Source organism: Narcine bancroftii, chromosome 9, assembly GCF_036971445.1.
Source record: "Narcine bancroftii isolate sNarBan1 chromosome 9, sNarBan1.hap1, whole genome shotgun sequence".
In the NCBI taxonomy this organism is placed as follows: domain Eukaryota; kingdom Metazoa; phylum Chordata; class Chondrichthyes; order Torpediniformes; family Narcinidae; genus Narcine; species Narcine bancroftii.
Window position 1 is genome coordinate 83,240,705 of NC_091477.1, and position 21,552 is coordinate 83,262,256.

At 38.5% G+C, this 21,552-nt stretch overlaps 1 protein-coding gene and 1 long non-coding RNA gene across 5 annotated transcripts in view; one reads left to right on the top strand and one right to left on the bottom strand.

The window, feature by feature from the left end:
• LOC138742358 (vesicle-associated membrane protein 2-like) overlaps window positions 1-21,552 on the bottom strand; it is a 163,639-nt gene that overhangs the window by 141,734 nt on the left and 353 nt on the right. Inside the window, exon 2 of one of the 4 annotated variants that reach the window (XM_069896657.1) lies at window positions 9,339-9,532. The exons of the other annotated variants lie outside the window; for them this stretch is intronic. The gene's annotated coding sequence lies outside the window, so the exon portion shown is untranslated. The remainder of the gene's footprint in view (window positions 1-9,338; window positions 9,533-21,552) is intronic. 4 annotated transcript variants of the gene reach the window in all.
• LOC138742365 (uncharacterized) lies at window positions 16,622-20,887 on the top strand. Its single transcript, XR_011344113.1, has 5 exons — window positions 16,622-16,681; window positions 17,543-17,583; window positions 19,227-19,318; window positions 19,402-19,521; window positions 20,715-20,887. It is a non-coding gene; the product is annotated as an uncharacterized lncRNA (long non-coding RNA).

Sequence of the window (21,552 nt, forward strand, 5' to 3'; positions counted from 1 at the left end):
ATCAGTTGCTGCTTTGAAGTCAGGTGATAAATATCAGCAAGGACTGAACTCACTTGGGCAATCGGAGGCAAAGTGAGTGTACACACAGAATATCTACAGATAACTGTGTGACACTGATGGCACGAGGTACATATGGCAAGGTACTAAAACCATAATGGACCTCAAGCCAAAATTGAGGGTGAGTGATAATGGCACCTCCCTTCCTGACAGGCTGAACATCTACACAGTTTGATGAGGAAAACAACACAATGCTAAAGAAAGGATCCCTCCCCCCCCCAAGGAATAGGGAAACAGCTTCTTCTTGCAGGCACTGAGACAGTTGAAGAATCCTAGGGACCTGTAAATTATTTTTACATTTATTTTGGATTGCTGGATGTGTATGTGTGTTTAGGGTGCACTGTGTGCGCACTATGGTCTGGAGATATGCTGTTTTGTCGGGATGGGGTGTGCATGTGCATACAATCAGATGACAATAAACTTGAACATTTTTGGCACTTGCAATGGGGGAGAGCATTAGAATTATACATTAATTTTAATACAACTCAATTCCCAAATTTTTGTTCCTTGCCCTTCTCTTTTCAAAGCATACAAGGTGCAAATCTATTGCTTACAGCAAATAATATAACATCTTGAACAATAAGTATTACCCACTTCAATCCGATCAATGTTTTGACCACAAGGTTAGGTTTTATCATGAGAAATACAAATCGAGGTAGTATTTATTTTAAAACACAATATTCACAGTAAGAGGAAGGATACACAGACAAAATTAATGTAAATAACATTGTCCAGTTGTTTTAATATCCATTAATGCCTTAGTTATCATACAATATTTATTTAGAAAATTTGTAAACCACAATCTTGGAATAATGTCTTGTAATATCACAAAGCTCTGAAATGTTTAGATGAATTTTTCCTTCTCTATTATTTCACATTTGGATTACAGAAATTGGTTCAATGTTTAACCAATTCCCAGTACACCTTCAATAACCTGAAAATCCTTATGGATGTGTTCAGATCAATTGAATAGGGTAGGCCATTAGCTGAGGATATTTTAGATAGCTACTAACATCCAATATGACTGAGTTTGATAAAAAGGCATTGAGTTTTTAAAACATCAAGTGAAATCATCTTCAAGTTATACTTCAGATGAAGTTAAGATGGATGACTAGATCAGTCGAGGACAACACAAGGACAGTACACTTAGCACAAAAAAAATCAAAGGAATTTTCAACACTGAAATCCAACAGTACATCTCTAATAAGAGGTACATTAAGTGAGAAACCAACAATTACAAGGTAAAAGTTTTAAATTTAAATGCATGAAATAGCTGGATAATAAATCAGGGAGAAACACCCATAATGGCCTGGACAAGAACAAAATGAAAAAAATAAGGGAAGGCCAATCAGCCTTTCATGCCTGCACCACCATTCAAAATCTTAATGGCTGATCTTTTACAAAGTGGATGACTTCATATTTTTCTGCATCGTACTCCAACTGCTCAATCAGAACCACTCCAGCACATAGTTGTGTACTATCAACAGACTTGTTTATATTCTTCTTTGGCTTGGCTTCGCGGACGAAGATTTATGGAGGGGGTAAAAAGTCCACGTCAGCTGCAGGCTCGTTTGTGGCTGACAAGTCCGATGCGGGACAGGCAGACACGATTGCAGCGGTTGCAAGGGAAAATTGGTTGGTTGGGGTTGGGTGTTGGGTTTTTCCTCCTTTGCCTTTTGTCAGTGAGGTGGGCTCTGCGGTCTTCTTCAAAGGAGGTTGCTGCCCGCCAAACTGTGAGGCGCCAAGATGCACGGTTTGAGGCGTTATCAGCCCACTGGCGGTGGTCAATGTGGCAGGCACCAAGAGATTTCTTTAGGCAGTCCTTGTACCTTTTCTTTGGTGCACCTCTGTCACGGTGGCCAGTGGAGAGCTCGCCATATAACACGATCTTGGGAAGGCGATGGTCCTCCATTCTGGAGACGTGACCCATCCAGCGCAGCTGGATCTTCAGCAGCGTGGACTCGATGCTGTCGACCTCTGCCATCTCGAGTACTTCGACGTTAGGGGTGTAAGCGCTCCAATGGATGTTGAGGATGGAGCAGAGACAACGCTGGTGGAAGCGTTCTAGGAGCCGTAGGTGGTGCCGGTAGATGACCCATGTTCGGCTCCGAATCATGGGTCATCTACCGGCACCACCTACGGCTCCTAGAATTGTTTATATTACATTTGGGCCATTTAGCAAAATCATTGATTCAGGGTGTGAATCAATTGTTCATTATGTCACATGATGAGTTACACACACTCCAAAGCCATGAAAATATCTTTCCATTAGGATAGTAAACTGAGTTTTAATTTATTAACCAAAAGTCCAATTACAGGTTTATTGTCATGTATTGAGGTACAATGAGAAAGTTTGCTTTGTAATTGATTAAAAAAAAATCCTTATAATATTTTGGTTTTCCCTTACCAAATTCTAAACATTTCTTCATCTTCTGTGTTACTGCATGAGAGAATGCTAAAAATAAATAACTTTATTCTGTGGTTTTCAAACTTTTTCTTTCCACTCACATACCACCTTAATTAATCCCTTTGCCATTGGTGCTCTGTGATTAGTAAGGGATTGCTTAAGGTGGTATGTGAATGGAAAGAAAAAGGTTGAGAACTACTGCTCTAGACCCAATTATTACTGAAATGTTTTGCTTGAGAAAAATTGTCATTGGCCCATTTCATTGGAGTTATGAAACCGTGCACATAACGAGTCAATTGCGGCAATTAAATCAGTGATTCAACCTTTTTCTTTCCACTCACATGCCAATTAAGCAATCCCTTACTAATCACAGAGCACCTATGGCATTGGGAATAATTAAGGTGGTATGTGAGTGAAAAGAAAAAAGTTTGAAAATCACTGACTTAATTGCTTGGTTTTCATTTGTTTGATGAATAGCTGAAAAATTGAAAAAAGGCCAAAAAATGCACTATTCTGCTTGAAAATTCAACTGAATTTTAATATTGAAGTCACCAAGATTAAGGAATGCAATCAAATTAAATAAATTAAAATTTGAGTCAAACTAATTCATTATCTTTTGGGTTGACAATTTTCTTGTTAAGAAGAACGTGACAAACATCCACAAGATGGAGCTAGACCAAAGAGTCAGTAATAAATGGTGTCAGTACTTCAGCTGTATTCCAACTCAAGAAAACCACTGCCAACAGATTGACAAAACACTCCTGATGGCAAACTGCTGGATCAGTCTATCATTGGTACAGTATAATACACAAAAGTATTGGAGAAACTCATCAGGTCACACAACATCTGTAGTTAGATTTAAAAAATATTTCCAACTGAGCCCTTTGTGAAGGTATGATTGAAAAGCAGAGACACCAGTATGCTTTTTGCTTGTACATTGACGAATAGCCCAGGCCTGAAAGGTTAATTACCCTTTACTTCCTATAGATGCAGCATGACCTGCTGAATTTCTAAAGCGCTTTTGTATATGCATTACAATCACATCATCTGCAACCTTAACTGTCATTGATATAGTTGGGATTAGTTAAAATGACAATTAAATGATTGAATTGTCACTCGAGAGTCATTTTGAATATACAAATGATGTAGATTTTTTCAAGAGCTATTGCGCAAATGATGTTGAAACCTAAATGTAAGATGAAAAGCAATCAACATATAAAAGTCTTTTTTATAGCCAACATTCTAAGGGAGAAAGTTATTCTAACATAATATTGGATTATAAAGTTATTGAATGAAGATATGAATCTGCAGATGTTGGAATCTACAGCAAAAACAAACTGCTGAACAAATTTGGTGGAACTCAATGGGTCAACAGAATCCATGGATGAAAATGGACAGTTGACATTTTGGATCAAAATCCCTGTATCGAGACTGAGAAAGGAAAGAGTAAACAATGCTATTAAAGAGGAGAGGAGGAGGGGTAATTTGATTGTAGATGGACTGAGGAGTCGTGAAAAATAACTGCCAGATGGAGTCAGGAGGAGGAGCATGAGGTGTGAAGTTGGGTGACAGAGGTAGGGGAGTGATAGGTGGAAAGCAGACAAAAGGTGGGGAGAAAAAAGCAGGTGGAGCGAGGAAAGGGAGGAGAGCATGAAGGCAGAGAGAGGTGCTGAATTTCTGGAACCATATCAGGGATGGATATGGCCCAATAGTAATAGAGGGAAAAGGACTAGGAGAGGTGTTTTGTGCAGGTTGGTGGAGAAAATGAAAGGAACTGGGTAATGGGGGTGGGGGGATGGTTTGGAAGGAAGGACATGTATGAAGGTCACCCAGGTGGATGGGAAGCATTGAGAAAGGGATTGATAGCAGCAGGTTACTTAAAAAAAGAATCCAATGTTCAAATTGTTGGGTTGTATAAAGGGATACCTGTATAACACGGAAAAGTTCAGTGTTATGGAAAACCAGACTGTTCACAGCATTATTACAATGTACTTTAATGTAATATGTTCCAATCCTATAATTATTTATTCTTTTACCTAGAACTCTTATGCAAAGATGTGCATTAAATATTTGAAAGGGATATTTTTCTTCTTCTTTGGCTTGGCTTCGCGGATGAAGATTTATGGAGGGGTAATGTCCACGTCAGCTGCAGGCTCGTTTGTGGCTGACAAGTCTTATGCGGGACAGGCAGACACGGTTGCAGCGGTTGCAAGGGAAAATTGGTAGGTTGGGGTTGGGTGTTGGGTTTTTCCTCCTTTGTCTTTTGTCAGTGAGGTGGGCTCTGCGGTCTTCTTCAAAGGAGGTTGCTGCCCGCCGAACTGTGAGGCGCCAAGATGCACGGTTTGAGGTGATATCAGCCCACTGGTGGTGGTCAATGTGGCAGGCACCAAGAGATTTCTTTAGGCAGTCCTTGTACCTCTTCTTTGGTGCACCTCTGTCTTGGTGGCCAGTGGAGAGCTCGCCATATAACACGATCTTGGGAAGGTGATGGTCCTCCATTCTGGAGACGTGACCTATCCAGCGCAGTTGGATCTTCAGCAGCGGGGATTCGATGCTGTTGGCCTCTGCCATCTCGAGTACTTCGATGTTGGAGATGAAGTCGCTCCAATGAATGTTGAGAATGGAGCGGAGACAACGCTGGTGGAAGCGTTCTAGGAGCCGTAGGTGATGCTGGTAGAGGACCCATGATTCGGAGCCGAACAGGAGTGTGGGTATGTCAACGGCTCTGTATACGCTAATCTTTGTGAGGTTTTTCAGTTGGTTGTTTTTCCAGACTCTTTTGTGTAGTCTTCCAAAGGCGCTATTTGCCTTGGCGAGTCTGTTGTCTATCTCATTGTCGATCCTTGCATCCGATGAAATGGTGTAGCCGAGATAGGTAAACTGGTTGACCGTTTTGAGTTTTGTGTGCCCGATGGAGATGTGGGGGGGCTGGTAGTCATGGTGGGGAGCTGGCTGATGGAGGACCTCAGTTTTCTTCAGCTGACTTCCAGGCCAAACATTTTGGCAGTTTCCGTAAAACACGACGTCAAGCGCTGAAGAGCTGGTTCTGAATGGGCAACTAAAGCGGCATCGTCTGCAAAGAGTAGTTCACGGACAAGTTGCTCTTGTGTCTTGGTGTGAAATTACAAAGATCTTTATTGGCAATTTGTGAACATATTTGTCTAATGTAGTTTGCACTTATTTAGTCTTCTTTTCATCATGCACATCTTTATAGCATCGAATAGCATTTTGCAATTCTTGCTGAACTCGAATGCATCTCATGACGTTTGTTCTACCTCCATAAGGTAATTGCAAGCATCATTGATTTTTCCAACTGATAATTCCTCTAAGGTGAACTCTTTTGTCGGCACTTCAGTCAGAAACTTGTAGCCACCTCACTGTCAGCACTGGCAGATTCGCCAGTAATTCGAACATCGTGGAGTCCCATGGATTTTTTTGAAGTTGTAAAACCAACCACAACTTGGTGAAAAGATTTCCCCTTGGTTTCTTTTTGTTTTGTTTTCTTTTAATGTCCAATCTGTTCTGCCAAGTGCAAGTGAGGACAAAAATGGAAGGTTAAGATGAACTGGTACGGACTCGAAAGGCCGACATGGCCTGTTTCCGCGCCGTAAATGGTTATATGGTTATATATAAAAGCCTGTATTTATGGGTCAAGAAACATCCATCTTATGTGACAACAGTTTTGACATTTTCTTGTTTTTGGCACTGTTTTGGCAGGTGAATCAAAAGGTATTGGATGGTGGCTATGGGTCATAGCTGTTTTAAGATGTAAATACATATTATGGGAGTAATTATTCAGATCACTGGAGAATGTGATTGAATTGTGTATCTGTTTGTTCTTCTTCATTGCGCAGGAAAATGAGTGTTCTCAACCCAACAATGCACAGCATGAGAGTGTCTTAAATCCAAAGCAATTATACATCAGCATAAAAAAGAAAACATTAAAAGCTGAAGAGGATTATTATTCACCAAAATAAAAGAACAGTTTACAGCAATCTTCTGGATGCACCACAGGTTTTTTTCTGTTACTAAACAGGATCGGCCTTAATTGAACGCTGATAGCTTATTGTAGTTATTGTGTGTAGCAAGGGAAATAAATCATGTGGGGGTCAGAGCATGCAATCATGATATCATGTATATATTTATGATGTAAGCACCACTTTGCTGCCAGAGTTAGAATAAATTACCTTCATCAAAGCTCCTGTAATTGTTATTAAAAGCAAGGACTAACCAGAACGCAAGCAGTGTAAAAAGTCAGCCTTCAGAAACATTATAATCGATGACAGGATCTGTACAGTTAAAGTAATATTGAAAAAATAGAAAAGTATCAATATTCATAATTTTAATAGTAGCATTCTTTCCTGTTGGTTTTGTGAAAACTCCTTGAGAGAAAGTAAAAATTACATGACTGCAGGCGAACAAGTCCAATGTCAGCTGTCCTTTGGGTCAGATCAAAGGCAAGCTGGGAACATGCTCAGCAGCTCATTTCCACTGGGGAGCAATAGCCTTGGTTATAATGGCAGTAATTATGGCAGTAACAACCAATTTTGAAGTAAAGTGAAGCAAGTAAGAGAGCACAAGTCTGTATTGATAGAACAAGAGTGGAAGTCTAAATACATAGGAGGCTTGAAAACTGTTTACATTATTTTCATAGAAAAAAAATTGCAGCTTAAGCCCAAATAGATTTCACAGTCAGGAGGATCTCTAATGAGGCATGTGATTTATTCACATCCTGTAGGGAGAGGAAGGGTATGGCTTTCAATGTTGAAAGGCAAGGGCATTGAATGCTGTAGTGAGGAAACATATTATGATAGAATTGGATCTGACAGGTATCAGACAATCACTAATTTAGTAGCTTCCGGGAAGCTAAACGTGTCCATTTGCAAAGGTCGTTCAGGGATTGAAAGAGAATTTTAAGGAATTTTAAGTTGGTTGAAATAGCAGAGAAATAATTTGACTTCCATTAACAAGAGTTAGGAGAAACAATGATCTTCGATGTACTGAAATTCTAAGTCATGTACTGTATTTGGGATGGGAGAGAGGAAAGAATCCAGCCAAAGCTGTTCTGCTTAAAAAGGCTTCAGTTTAATTTGCATGTGGAATTGTGACTTCCATGGAGATGACATTAATAATGCCAGGGAATTCCAAGCTGTTGTGAACAGTTCCCAGCAGAAATCCATCCTGTGCTGGCTACAGATATATTGTTTGATGACAAAGCAGTGACAAAGCAGTGCAAGTTACTGTTACAGATGTCCTGGTGGTCACACTTTTGTTACTAATTTAAAACTGTTCATGTGTACCTTGTGTGAGAAGAAAGGATATAAATAAATATCACTTAAAACAAAACACACACAATCCAATCTTGAATGAAGTGACAGTACAAAAAGAATCAATTTCTCATTAAAATAACCAGAAGGATGGAATATGCACTTTATGTATTTGCTACAAATGAGACTGAAGTTACTTTGTAATAGCATCAAAAACTTTAAATGGGAAAACTGGACTTTAAAGTTAAAATCCTGAGTGATTTTAAATTTATCAACATATCAGATTTATATGGACTACATTTGGAGGCTGTTCCAATGGGGGCATTTATAACAAGCATTTCAGTCACTTCTCCTGAGCTGGGAGCAGAGTCTAAGACCTGGAGACACAAGAGACTGCAGGTCCTGGAATCTGGACCAAAACATAATGTGGAGAAACTACTTGTGTCAGACAGCACCAATGGAGGCACTGAATTTTCCATTTTCAGGTAATAGACTCTCCTTTTGTTCCTTTCTCATTCTCAACAGTTCATCTGGGATCTGTTCATCTTTCCCATCTCCTTCCTCACCCACTCTTCACCCTCTCCCACCTGATTTCATCTGCCCACCATCTCTCTCTTATCTGATTCCACCCATCACCTGCAAGTTTCTGCCTTCACCTTCACCTCCCCTACGATGCTCCACCTGCCATTTTTTCCTTCTTTTCCAATGTTTCCACCTATCAGCCTTCATCTACACATTAAACTACCCCCACCTCCTCCTAGATGGTAAATAAAAGAAACAATTTTGTGTATTTTCTGTACATGATGATAAACAGGATCTTTAATCTGCAAAGGTTTCATCTATCACCTCTGTCTCAGCCCTTGCTCTAACATCAATACACAATAGTCTGCAATGTTCTACACTCTCAGTCCTGATGCTGGTTCTTGACCCAAATTATCAACTTTCTCTTTGCCTCCAAATATACTGCTTGGCACATTGAGTTCCTCCCACAGTTTATTATTTCATTCTCAGATTTATTTAGGTCAAATTTAAATTTGAAACATGGAAGTGGATGCGATGCATGGTGTACCATGATAGGCAAACCCTTGAGTGAATTACATTGACTAACTTGCAATTGTAAACAAAGTTAGTTGACAAGATTGGAAATTCTTTTGGCCAAGATAATTCTCTCCTTCAAAGGATGCTCTCTCTGGGGTAACTTCTGAATCTTTGACATGAGTAACAATTTTTTTTGCTTTTTAAACTGCAAGCTGCAGATGAAAGTTTCCTGGTAAGAGTCAATGAAGTGGCTATGGTGGCTCAGCAAGAGAGAGTGGTGAAGGTGGATTCACATGACACAGCCTGGCCACACATCTAACTGAAGATGTACAACTATTCTATAATCAAAAGTTTGATGATTAACCAAACAAGTATTAGAAAAAAAGACATCAAGGAATTGAATCGAAAATAAAAGAGATTCTGGGTGATCAACGTGGTGATGGCACTGGAATCATCAATATTAAGGACACTTCCAAGAATCTAGTGCAATGGCCAAACATTGATCAGAAATTTAAGGAAGTTGCATCCATGTGCAGAGTTTGCCAACAACACAGATCAATAGCAATTACCTTATTACTGCACTAATTCCACCCCCATTGTTTGAATTCTGAGACTTTCTGATGAACCCTGCTCCTGTCTTTTCTGATTTTTCCTTGAAGAAGGGCTTAGGCACATAACATCAGCAACATATCTTCTTCTCCTTTAGATGCTGAATGGACCAGCTGAATTCCTCCAGTATTTCGGTGTTTTTTTTTTAACTTTCCTGCAGGTGGAACACCAAAAAAATTTGATCTGAAAATGCACTACAACTTATTTAGGATTTTGATGTAATGTTGATTCTTTCTTCTCCTCCATTTTAGAATGGACCCTTTGAGAGAGGTAAGTGTTAAAAGAGCCGAATGTTCCAAGGTTATTCAAGCTTCATTATAAAATACTGAAGTACCCATTGTATCCTACACTAGACTCTTCCTCATACAATTTGTATGACTCAACAGCGCTATCTTTGCACATATTTATGTGTGGAAGGTGGGGGAGGAGGAAATAGAAAGTCAGCCATTGAAGCAGAAGGAAATATATCAAGGAACAGAAAAGCAGATTCAATTGAGTAATGGAGCTGCAATCACCAAATAGAGAACAAGAGAAATATTCTGCAATGAGAAATCAGAGAATCAGAACAAATGTGTGATCTAATAGTTCTTTTGTAAATTATTCAATATGTCTATGTTGATTTGATGATCTCAATATAAAGGCATAATTGAAGGCATTGTTTATGATCAAAAATGTTTAAGTTCTTCAGGTAGATATGTTATAGAACATTGTCAAATATTTTCCAAATTTTGGACTTTTTTGAACTGAAGATGATGAAAATTTTATACAAGAAACATTCCTTAATTTAGCAAGAGCAATATCAGAATATTTTAATAATTGGGGATTTAAATTTTTGTCTAGATCCAGTTTCAGATAGGTAATCCAGAACAGAAATAAGAGCAAATACAGTGAACACTACCTTAGCACTAATGAAAGATTTGAACTTAACATGCATATGGAGAAGAATTCATCCAAGGGATAGAGATTATTCTTTTTATTCAAATAGACACAATTCCTATTCCTATTTTTAATATAAGCGCGTCTTCAAGATAGAGTTAATCAAGTTGATTATAAAGCAAGGCTTCTATCTGATCATTCACCATTATTGATGACTCTTACAATAGTAGATAAAGAACGATCTTCTGATAGATGGAGACTTAATTCAATGTTATTAAAAATATCAGATTTTTGTGATTTTGTTAGAAGACAAATTCAGATTTTATTTCATACTAATTCTAAGTCAGTTAATGATAATTTATTTTATGGGATGTGATGAAGGCTTTCTTAAGGGGACAAATTATAAGTTATAATTCTAAAGTTAAGAAGGATTACATGAAAGAATCAGACCAATTGGAGAAAGAGATAACATGTTAAGAAAAGGATCATATATTAAATATATTTAAGATTGGAGGAATATGGTAAGGTTTCAGGTTATAAAGTAAACTGGGATAAAAGTGAAATTATGCCTCTTACTATAGGGGATTATACTCAATGAGAATGAGTTACTCAATTTAAAAGGCCGATGAATGGGATAAATTATTTAGGTATACAGGTAGATAATAAATTAGCGAATGTATATAAACTGAATTATGTACCTTTACTTAAGAAAATTGGTGAGGACTTGAATAAGTGGAAAATGTTGCCAATTACATTATTGAGTAGTGTTTATTGGTTAAAATGAACATATTTTCTAGGGTTCAATATTTATTTCAAACATTGCCAATAATGATATCACAAACATTCTTTCAAGAATTAATATATTAAGATGTTGAGGGTTTCTTTAGATAAATTGACATGGAAATTTGAGTTAGGAGGTTGGCAATTACCAAATTTTAAAAATTATTATAATGTAGCTCAATTGAGATTTCAGATTTACAGCATCTGCAGCACTTTTGATTAACTTTTTTTAGGTAACCTAGGACACATTCCTGATGTATTGTCGTGTGATAGGATTTTAATGAACATCACTTGGTTGATATTAAACCCCTCTTGTGCATAGAACTTTTGTTCCTTAAATACAAAGTTGAGCAGCACATCAGTCGATTCATTTGCAATAGACTAAAGGCACAAGGTAATTTATCTATCAATTAAAGAGGTGATTATTGATATAATAGCTGTGATTGCAATTTCAGTGGTTAGGAAAGTGCAGGTGGAGAAATGTTGGAAACCTATCATTGCAAATTGTACTACTGGTCATTTTAATTGGAATGCTACACATATAAGCATCTAAGCATCACAAAGGAAAAAAGCTGTCAAAATAAAAAGATGAAATTTCCGATTTTTGGGGTTTTTTGCAGATGGAAATTCTAGATTGCACTAATTACTGCTTGTCAGCTGTGATGTTCTGCTGCAGGAAATCTACTTCGAAGAATGACAATCTGGCCCCACACTATGAAACTTGCCGAAAAGTTGCTTGCAAGTTGAGCAGAAAGAAGTGCTTAAGAAGAAATAAAAACAAATGAACACAGGGTTATGGAGTATGGAAGAGAAAAATTGGTGGGGCTGAGTGGCTAATGTGCCAGTGAAAGAATTTGTTGAGAAACAGAAATGTGGGAAGAGAAACATCACAGGCAGGGAAGGCAGTTGTAGAGAGATCTGAAGAGTTGGGTGCTGATTGTAGAAGTAATTTCAGGGAGCTGATTAAAGTAAGGACAGTGTTGGTGGGTAGGGGGTGTGGTGGTGGAAATAAACACAAAGAAAAGGAATCCACCAGGAAGAAAGTGGATGTTTTGCCTCCCCAGCAGTTCCCCTTTCAAATAATGCTGAAAGATGAACCCTCCAGTTATGCCTACTTTAGTGTATGAATCTTGCTTTGCTTGCAGGCCATGTCTGTGAATTACAATTAATGTCAAAATGTGCATTACATGCTAAATGATTTAAATGCAGTCTCAGGGTGTCTACATGGATGTGTCTATGCATTGCTGGTGCATTAAGTACTTGACAAATATTTAGCGATCCAATATTTGATCAGACCACAAACATCTTATACATTACCCAACAGAATCCTGGAGCTAAATTATTCACGCAAAGTGTAGTTGATATCTAGAATGAGCTCACAGAGCTCGCACAGTGCAGGTGGTGGAGACAGTAACAGTAAAGAGGCATCTGGACAGGTACTTGAATGTGTAGGGCAGGGAGGGATAAGGAATTAATGCAGACAAGTGGGATTAATGTAGAAAGGGATTGAAGTGGGCTGTGGAGCCCACTTCTATGTTGCACAACTCTATGACTCCAATTTTCATGCCAAAACTTTTGCAAATATTTTGAAAATATTTAACAAGTAGATGTAAAGACCAAATTTAGTAAATCAAGCCAATCGTGCATCATATGAACTGTGTTTAACTGAGAAATGAGTTCATTCAAAATAAGAAATGTAGTGAAAAAGCTTTCATTTTTTGTCATGCTTTATGCTCTTTTCTTTATTCAAGAAAAATTCTTTGTAGGAACTTAACTTATATTCAAATACACACATGCAGCAGGAATGGGATGAACCTGAAAGCTACATTCACTTTTGAGCTCGAAAATGATGGCACTTGAATCTTTAATAAATTGCCTGAAGAAGTGAGAAATGCTTTTCTTAAAAAATCAGGAATAAGTGTGCTTTTGTGGAAAAAAATGCCAACAGATGTCTAAGACAGCAATATAAAATCAGCTTAACTCAATATAAGATCATACCCAAGTTCTCTGTCTTCTGAAAAGTATTTTCTTTTGAAAATTAGCAGATGATACATTCAGTTATAAAAATCATGAAACAATCATAGAATGTGTTACTGGGTTGTTCAGTTCTGCTCCAGTGTGTAGTTTTCAAAAAAAAAATCAGTACTCCCAGCTAATCTGCTCCTCCAAAATCCTTTCCATATTAATCTTCTTCAAGCAACCTTGCTTTTAAAGAAATGCTCAGAGGCCCAAATTTGAAGATTTGTTTTTGGCAGAGAATCTGACATTGTAGGAAGTATTTTTAAAAAATAAAACTTTACAATTAGAAATGATACGCTGCAATAGAGGGACATGCTACATTTTTAGAGTTCATTATATTTGGCTGAAGCTATCAATAAGATTTCTTCACATTCCAAGTTTCCACAATGACAGTGGAATGAACGAGTTAAGATCTATAGTGATTGAACACTCAAGCTTTTAATAATCTCATCTCCATTGTCCCATGTTATTCATTCTAATGTTTGGTTGAGTGTCAAGTTATATGTAGAATGCAGAATACATTGATGGTTGAGCAGAAGGAGAAAGATTTAAAATTTCAGATCAAAGATCCTTTATAAGAACTTGTGGCAGATGATGCTTGTGGTCATAGGCCATCTCGTTGAAATAACGAGACCACACCTGAAGTTGTCAGCCAATGAAGAGAAAAAGTGTTTATTACAGTGCTATCAGGCTTGATATAGACATACAACATGTTACCTGGCATCATGACATCTGAAGTGCTAACTACCTTATGATGTAATTATGTTGACTAGGCCAGGGCTTCTCACTAGACCTATGGGTGCTTCTGGGTCACTATGCCTTGTGGCTGTAGTGACTAGTTGCCAGTAGATAGGAAGCTGTTGTGTCTAGCTGTTAAAAGACAGGAGCTATTGGCACTGGTCCTGCCCACTCCCTCCAAGCATACCTCTACAAACTGGTAAAGAGATATACATAAGCTTTAGTTTGGCGGGTTTGAATTGCAGTCGGTAATCGATTGTTTGGATCTATGCGGACTCGAAAGGCCAACATGGCCTGTTTCCGCTCCGTAAATGGTTATATGGTTATGGTTATAAAATGGTATAAAAAAGCCAGCAACTTTGGAGTAAGTCGGAGTATACACCATCTGCTGCTGCCTCACAGCTCCAATTTGATCCTTTTCTTGGGTGTTGTGTGTACATAGTCTTTTTTATGTTGTCTGTAACTGTGTAGCATTTTTCTCTGGATTCCTCCTAAACATTCATGTTAAGTTCCTTCTCTAAATTGTATCTCAGTGTCTTAATTGTAAAAAGAATCAAAGTGGAGTCATGGTGGAGTCAATAGAGTAAATAAGTTGCAGGGAGATGAATAAGAAGGATATGGGTCAAATAGGATTGCTTCCCTGGGAGCTAGCATGAACTGTTTGGGCTAAATGGTCTCCTTTGTTGACATTCTAAGTACAAGATAAGATTTTCACTCTGTGAATTGAGGGAGGTGACACTCTTGACATCATGACACATTGCCAGCATGAACCTTTGTAATGGTTGTGGAAGGAAGAAATCACTCTCATCAGTTCAAAAAAAAGCTTTGAAACTTGCAATGCAGTTACTAGCCCTTTTCAAATTGCATCAGCTGTGTAGCCCTCCTGGGACTGGGGAAAAGGTGCACAGGAGGATCGACCCATTATATCTCCAACCCGGCGACTTAAGGGGGATCCCGTCCCCGTGGTGATGCAGTGAATGATGCATCACACACTCACTGGAAGTGCTGCAAGAAGCTAAGAATTGAAATGGTGAACAGGAAGGATATTCATATACTGGCTGCTGCAGTATGCATGTACGCAAGCGCTGATGTCACCAGAATATTTTCCTTTGCAAATTGGCCGTGGAGGATACCCCCTAGATAAGTGTTACTGGGTTCCCTAACTACCTCTAAGGTAGATCAGGGACCCAGTTGGGTTCTGATGGGGTTGACCCTTTCAAACTGCCACATAACTAGGGCGCTATCCAGGCAAATTGCCCAGTTAACCCAATTTTACACAGCAGTTTGAAAACCGACTTACTGCAAATCTCTCATTTATACAAGATAATCAGGTTAACAAATCAGTTATTTATGAAATTACAAATAAACAATTCACTTGACTTTTTACTGAAATGGAAATGGGACAGAGTGAAGCTTCCACCTATATAGGTAAATTATAAAGACATGAGAAAATTAAATTTACCATAATGACATGATTTCCAAAGAGCATACATAATGATTTTTGTGTAAATGCTTTTAAATTAATTAAAATGAAAATATTTGTTTGAGGGCAACTTTACAGGGTAATAATTAGGTGATAAGATCCAGGAAATAAAAAGTACAATGAAGAGCAAGTGATTTGTCACCATTTCAAAAGGATGTCCATTTCTAGAACAATTTTGAAATAGCATCAGGATTTAATTAGAATTAGTTTCATACAAGGCATACCGTACATACTTATGTAATTGTCGATACCGTGTAATAGTCGACCCTCCCTTTTAGCTCAAAGATCACATGTTTTCGTATGACCCATGTAAAAATCGACTGCCCTTCGTTTTTGGCCCTGACCGCTTATCCATCCAAGCTCCCAATGCCTCGACTGCAAATATTCACCTCAGCTGTCCACACATGCAACCTCCTGGTGCCCTGACCGTGGATCTTCACCCTGGCCACCCGCCTGTCAGAGGTCCCGACGCTCCAACTGTAGATCCTTGCCCCACCTGAGCTTCCAACAACCGGACTACAGATCCTCGCCTCAGCCACTCGACCATCTGTGGTCTTGCAACCCTGAACACGGATCCTCGCCCCAGCTATCTGCCCACTGGAGCTCCTGACGCCCCGAGTGCAGATCCTCACCTCGGCTGCTTGCCCATCGGAGCTACCAACATCCCAGCCATGGACCGTCATCCCAGCCACCTGCCCATTTGAGCTCTCAATGCCCTGAACGCAGATCCCCACCCCAGCTGCCCTCCCACCGGAGCTCCAGATGCCCCAAGCAAAGAACCTCGCCCAGCCGCCTGCCCATCCAATCTCCCAATACCCCAAACATGGACTTACCACCTGGTCCCAGCCATCTGAGCTCCTGACGCTCTGAATGGCGCAGGTATTTACTCTGGTCAAAAGTATGACCTGTATAAAAGTTGATCCCCCAAATTTGATTAAAAACATTGGTCCAAACAAATTTGTGATTACACAAGTATATACGGTAATTTACTGAAAAAAAGCTTGGGTCTCATTATAAGAGTTGTCATTTCTCTTTTACATTGATTAAATGTCGGGTTCATTCCTTTTAAATTCCTTATCGATGATCCACATGTTAACTTTCAGATTGACCATTTACTTGAAATTTTGAATTTCAACCATTTGTAAAACTTTCACATTTCATCCCATTTCAATCAAGGTATTCTGCAACAGACTGATGAATGCTCTGCTGGATCGCTTCACATTATAAACAATTATTAATACAACTAACATACATCTCGTAGCTTTAATGAAGAGGAAATGGAACTTCACAAGAAAGCATTTGTGATGACACAATTCAGATTCAACAATTGTCTCTTCATCTCAAACGAAAGCTACAGTAACACATTCTTGACAGGAGCTGACAACATTGAACAAATAATTCATAGAGGTTGGGTTTCAGGAGAAAACATATGATTTCATTTTTCAAATTCAGATAAGCAAATCAGATCACCTAGTATTTCTGGGCACGATCCAACCAAATGGCATTAACAACAACTTCTTCAATTTCTAATAGGCCTCTCCCCTGTCTCTCTCTCTCTCTCTCTCTCTCTTTCCCTGCCCCATCTTCTCTCCTCTCTCTCTTCCCCTCCCCCCACCACATCTTATTATTCAGGCACCTGTCTGCTTTATAGTCATACCTGGATAAAGGGCTCAGACCGAAATGTTGGTTATATCACTTTGCTTCCTCTAGATGCTGCGTAACCTGTTAAATTACTCCAGTATTTTTGTGTATTGCACTAAAATTGATTATAGAACTGTTACATTTAAAATATTCAGTTTTTAATAAACACAGTTCATGAGAAACACTGGAGAATAAACACATTTTTCCAATTTGTGATGGTTTGATGAATTCAAGTTTTCACTCATCAACCCAATGACAAAAAGGCTTCAAATACCAAAAGGAGATGCAGAGTGGTAGTGTCAGTCTCTCATTTCAGTCAAAGATTCTTCAACAAACATCACTCCTCGCTACTATACATTCTCCTGCACTGAGAGCTTGAGAACATCCAATATGGTCACTGTATGGAAATTCTTGACTTTTTGGGAAAAGACACTGATATTTTTTTATTTCAAAATAAGATTTCATTGTTTCAGACATTTTAATAGGTAGGAGGCCATGAAGTTTTGTTCATAATGTGATATATTTGTTATTTTGCTGAGCACATGATTGATGGGAGATGCACACTGATAGCTGTGTAGCAATTTCAAAACACAATGGAACTTTTTCTGTGTTTATTCATTGTTTTAGAAGCAGCACACCTGAGGAGAACTGTTGACATTCTCAAAAAGGTAAGTGGAATAATCTTCAAAATTGGTTACATTTTACATGGAAAATATGACAAAATACAGGAGCAAAATGCATGCAACCTCAGTGCATGCAACCTCAATGCTGAGCCCAAGATATTGGCTACCCCTTTCTTCCTGTGTGACCAATTGAGTTTCTCTAGCATGTTTGTGTATTAAACTTCACACCAACATCTATAGACTTTTTTTGTTTAACTCCATGCAACTTCAGTAGCAGATTTTGATAACTGGACAACAATTATTTTTTCCAAAATGTTTGCTTCCTAAAATAAAATGGGGGATTATGATAAACAATTTCAAGTTGAACACAAAGATAATTTCAGATTTTCTGTGTCATATAAAAAGTTGAAGAAATGTTATCTTTGATTGAATTTAGCATTTTTATTGGCATAATGACTTCTGAGCCAAGCTCTCAAGTTGACTGCACATGCTGCGCAACAAATGTGAAGAGCCCAGGGTTTGTCTAGGTTACCAATTTTGCAACCAAAGTAGAGCTCATAGGCTTTCTTAATAAGTGTATCATGCTGAGTCTTTGAGCCTTTAGAGTATACTTGCCACAAATGTAACAGAATATATCACAGCTGTTGTGACATGGACGAGACATTTGAATCTTCCTGAAGACAATAGATACCATTGTTAAGTTCTCACTATGCTATTGCCTAGTGTTCAACATGTGTTCAATCTATTTCAATGTCATCTGTACAGTGTCGTAGCTAGGTGGCGGTGGGGGGGGGGTTTGCAGGGGGGACCGGCCGCTCTGCCAAACACATTCTTCAAAGGTGGCACCTTTTTGAACTGTCAAAGCTACCTCATGTCTTCTTTTTGCCTTCCTGATTTCCTTCTTGAGTGTTTTCTTGCATTTTCTGTACTCTTCAAGTACCTCATTAGCACCTTGTTGCCTATACCTGCTATACACCTCCCTCTTCTTCTTAAACAGATTGCCAATATCCTTGAAGAACCAGGATTCTCTCTGCCTGTTAACTTTGCCTTTAATTCTAACAGGATCATGCAAACTCTGCACTCTCAAAATTTCACCTTTGAAGGCCTTCCACTTACTGAACACATCCTTGCCAGACGACAACATACTCCAATCTTAGATCCTTTCTCATTTCCACAAAATTGGCCTTCTTCCAATTTAGAATCTCAACATGAGGACCAGATTTATCCTTTTCCATAATTAACTTGGCTAATGACATTATGATCTCTTGTCACCTGACCCCTCACCTGATACAGTCCTTATCAGCCCAGATTCTGTCAAAGATAATAGCTGAAATAAAGGTGGTTAAGTACTAAAATTATATATTGGCAGAACTGAACAATTTTTTTTTACCCTTGTGATATGTAACAGTAAACAATAATGCAGTAGCTGGAACATTGGGTGTAGATTTTTTTTCAACATTCTTCTACCAGCAATCAAAAACTTAGGACTGTCAATAACTACGTGTTACAGTCAGTCTTATGATGGGTCAAGCACCAGGTCGGGTGAAATATCCGGTCTCAAAAAAAAAAGATTAGCAGAGTTCTCCAAATGCACTTTTTACACACTGCTTTAAGTTATTATTTAAGTTGGTTCTAATTGATGCAGTAAGCTCCAATATTCAAACCAAGTTGTTTTTTTTGGACTCTAGCAAACTTTATCTTCAATCCTACTTCGCTCCTGTGGAAGGAGAAAAAGGATAGGAAAATGAAAAGATGCATGGACTCTTTCTTTTGTAGACAGGTGTGCTTTTTAATATTTCAACAATAAATTTATTTCTTGTCCCCATTCCCATGTTAACTTTGCAAATTTCTTTTAAATTCCAGAAGCCTCATTCTGAGCTACTCACTTAAATTTAGAGGTGGTTCAGGACTTCTCAACTACAGCAGGGAAAAATACAGAAATGGAACATTTTTCATTCACTATGTATACAAGTGCATATTCAGGTGGGTTCACTGTACAACAATGGAAGAAATAATCTTGGTTTAGGCTTCCATTTTCAAAGACAAGACAGTAAATATATTTTGCTGTTGTTAACTGGCCATTATAAGAGAGCCCCTGTTAAGATCGTTCTGCCATTCACTGGATAAATGAGCCTTTCCCATTTCATTAGGCAATGAAGTTATTGCAGCTGCTCTAGGATTCTTTATTTGCTGTGTATGTTATAACTGTACATGGTTTTCTCACAAGTAAATGACATAAATCCTGAAAAACTGCAGAGTATATTGATAAGATTGTTTCAAATAAGTATCTTTAATTGAGAATATAAACATAGGATAAAAAGAAACATGGAGATTATGCAGCAACTTTTATCAATGGCTTGTTATGTTTCAGCAGGGACACCATTTGCAGCACGTTAGGAAATATTTAAAAACATTGATGAGAGATCACAATAATTAGGTGGGGGTTTTAAAAAGTAGGACGGTTCTTGCATTGGAAAGTTTTGGAAATGATTACTGAAGATTTTTGAGATGATAGGTGATAGATTTTTAAGGCGATTAAAGAGATAAAAATCTATTCTCACTGGCCAGTGGTTAAATGATCAGAGTCATAACGTAATAACAAAAAGATTAACTGGGGAAATGAGAGAGGTTTTCACTTAGCCTCTGTGGAATTTATTCTTGTTGCATGATTTTTGGGCACTGTTGTCAATTTTATTGCTCCAGAACAAGATCGGGTAGATGTTCACCTGTTTCATCACACATTCAAATCTTCTCAGCAGACATCTCACTACCCCTCCTGCTCACCCACAACTGTTGAAAAGTACTTGTTGGTTGTCTGCTGATAGATTTCCATTGGTAGTCAAGATTTTACCATATTTAGTTTTTATTTAAAGAGTTCTCGAAACAGCCTAGTTCAATGGGATTTGCATCGTCTGGGGAAGGACTTTTCTATTGATTGATGGAAACATAACATTAATGCTATCTGGGATTGTGAAGATGAGTATGAGGGTGTCTTTATCTTTGTCTCTTTGGACTTACTACTCCCACCTGTCCTTGTGTCGTTTTCCTGGGAAACGTTCATGTGTATGTTGAAGAACATGTAAGAGATATTTGCTTAATTGCCTGCAATTTGTAACTGAGAAAACATTGTTTTAAAAAAATGAGATTTGAGAATTCTTTTATCTTGTATGTTTCAGGTTTGCCATGGGCTTGGGAATAGTGGTGGTTTGGACCATCTCTACCACAGAAGTAGGCTGTGCAGGGTTGCTGGTCATCCCTGGAACATGTCTGCTACCTCTCATTGTGAACCAACAAATGCAAATTCAAGGACAAGTGCAGAAAGGTTTAGCACAATATGTTTGGGTGATATGCCAAGTTTGTTTGAAAGCCAAGATGTGAGATCTGGTTCATTCTTTTTCCTTCAATCTTTAGATGGATGAAAAGTTTCAAAAATTCTGATGTTTAGAGTAAAAGTTTTGTTACATAGGTCCCTTTTTCCCCCCACAATCACCCTATTTGTGGAGACTGTGATGAAAAGAATCCTTTGCACATCCATCCCATTGCAACTGTAAGGAACTCAGCTGTTTTGATCAAGTCAATTCCTACCTCTCATGTACTCAAGTGGAATCAGACCTAGCCTGTCTAACCATCCCTGTCAATGTGCCCTTTTCAGGTTTCAGTCTATTGAACCTTTCAAATGTTTTAAGATCTTAGACCATTTGGCCTTAAGATATAGGAGTAGAAGTATGCCATTCAGCCAATCGAGTCCACTTTGCCATTCTATCATGAGCTGATCCATTCTCCCACTCAGCCCCCCTCCTCTGCCTTTTCCCCATAACCTTTAATACCCTGGCTATTCTTTGCCTTAAATACATCCAATGACTTGGCCTCCACAGCTGCCCATGGCAACAAATTCCAGAGGTTCACAACCCTCTGGCTAAAGAAATTCCTCTGAATTTCTGTTTTAAATGGGCACTCCCCTGACTCCTCTACCATGCTAAACAACTTTGTCACAACTACTCTGTCGAGTTCCTT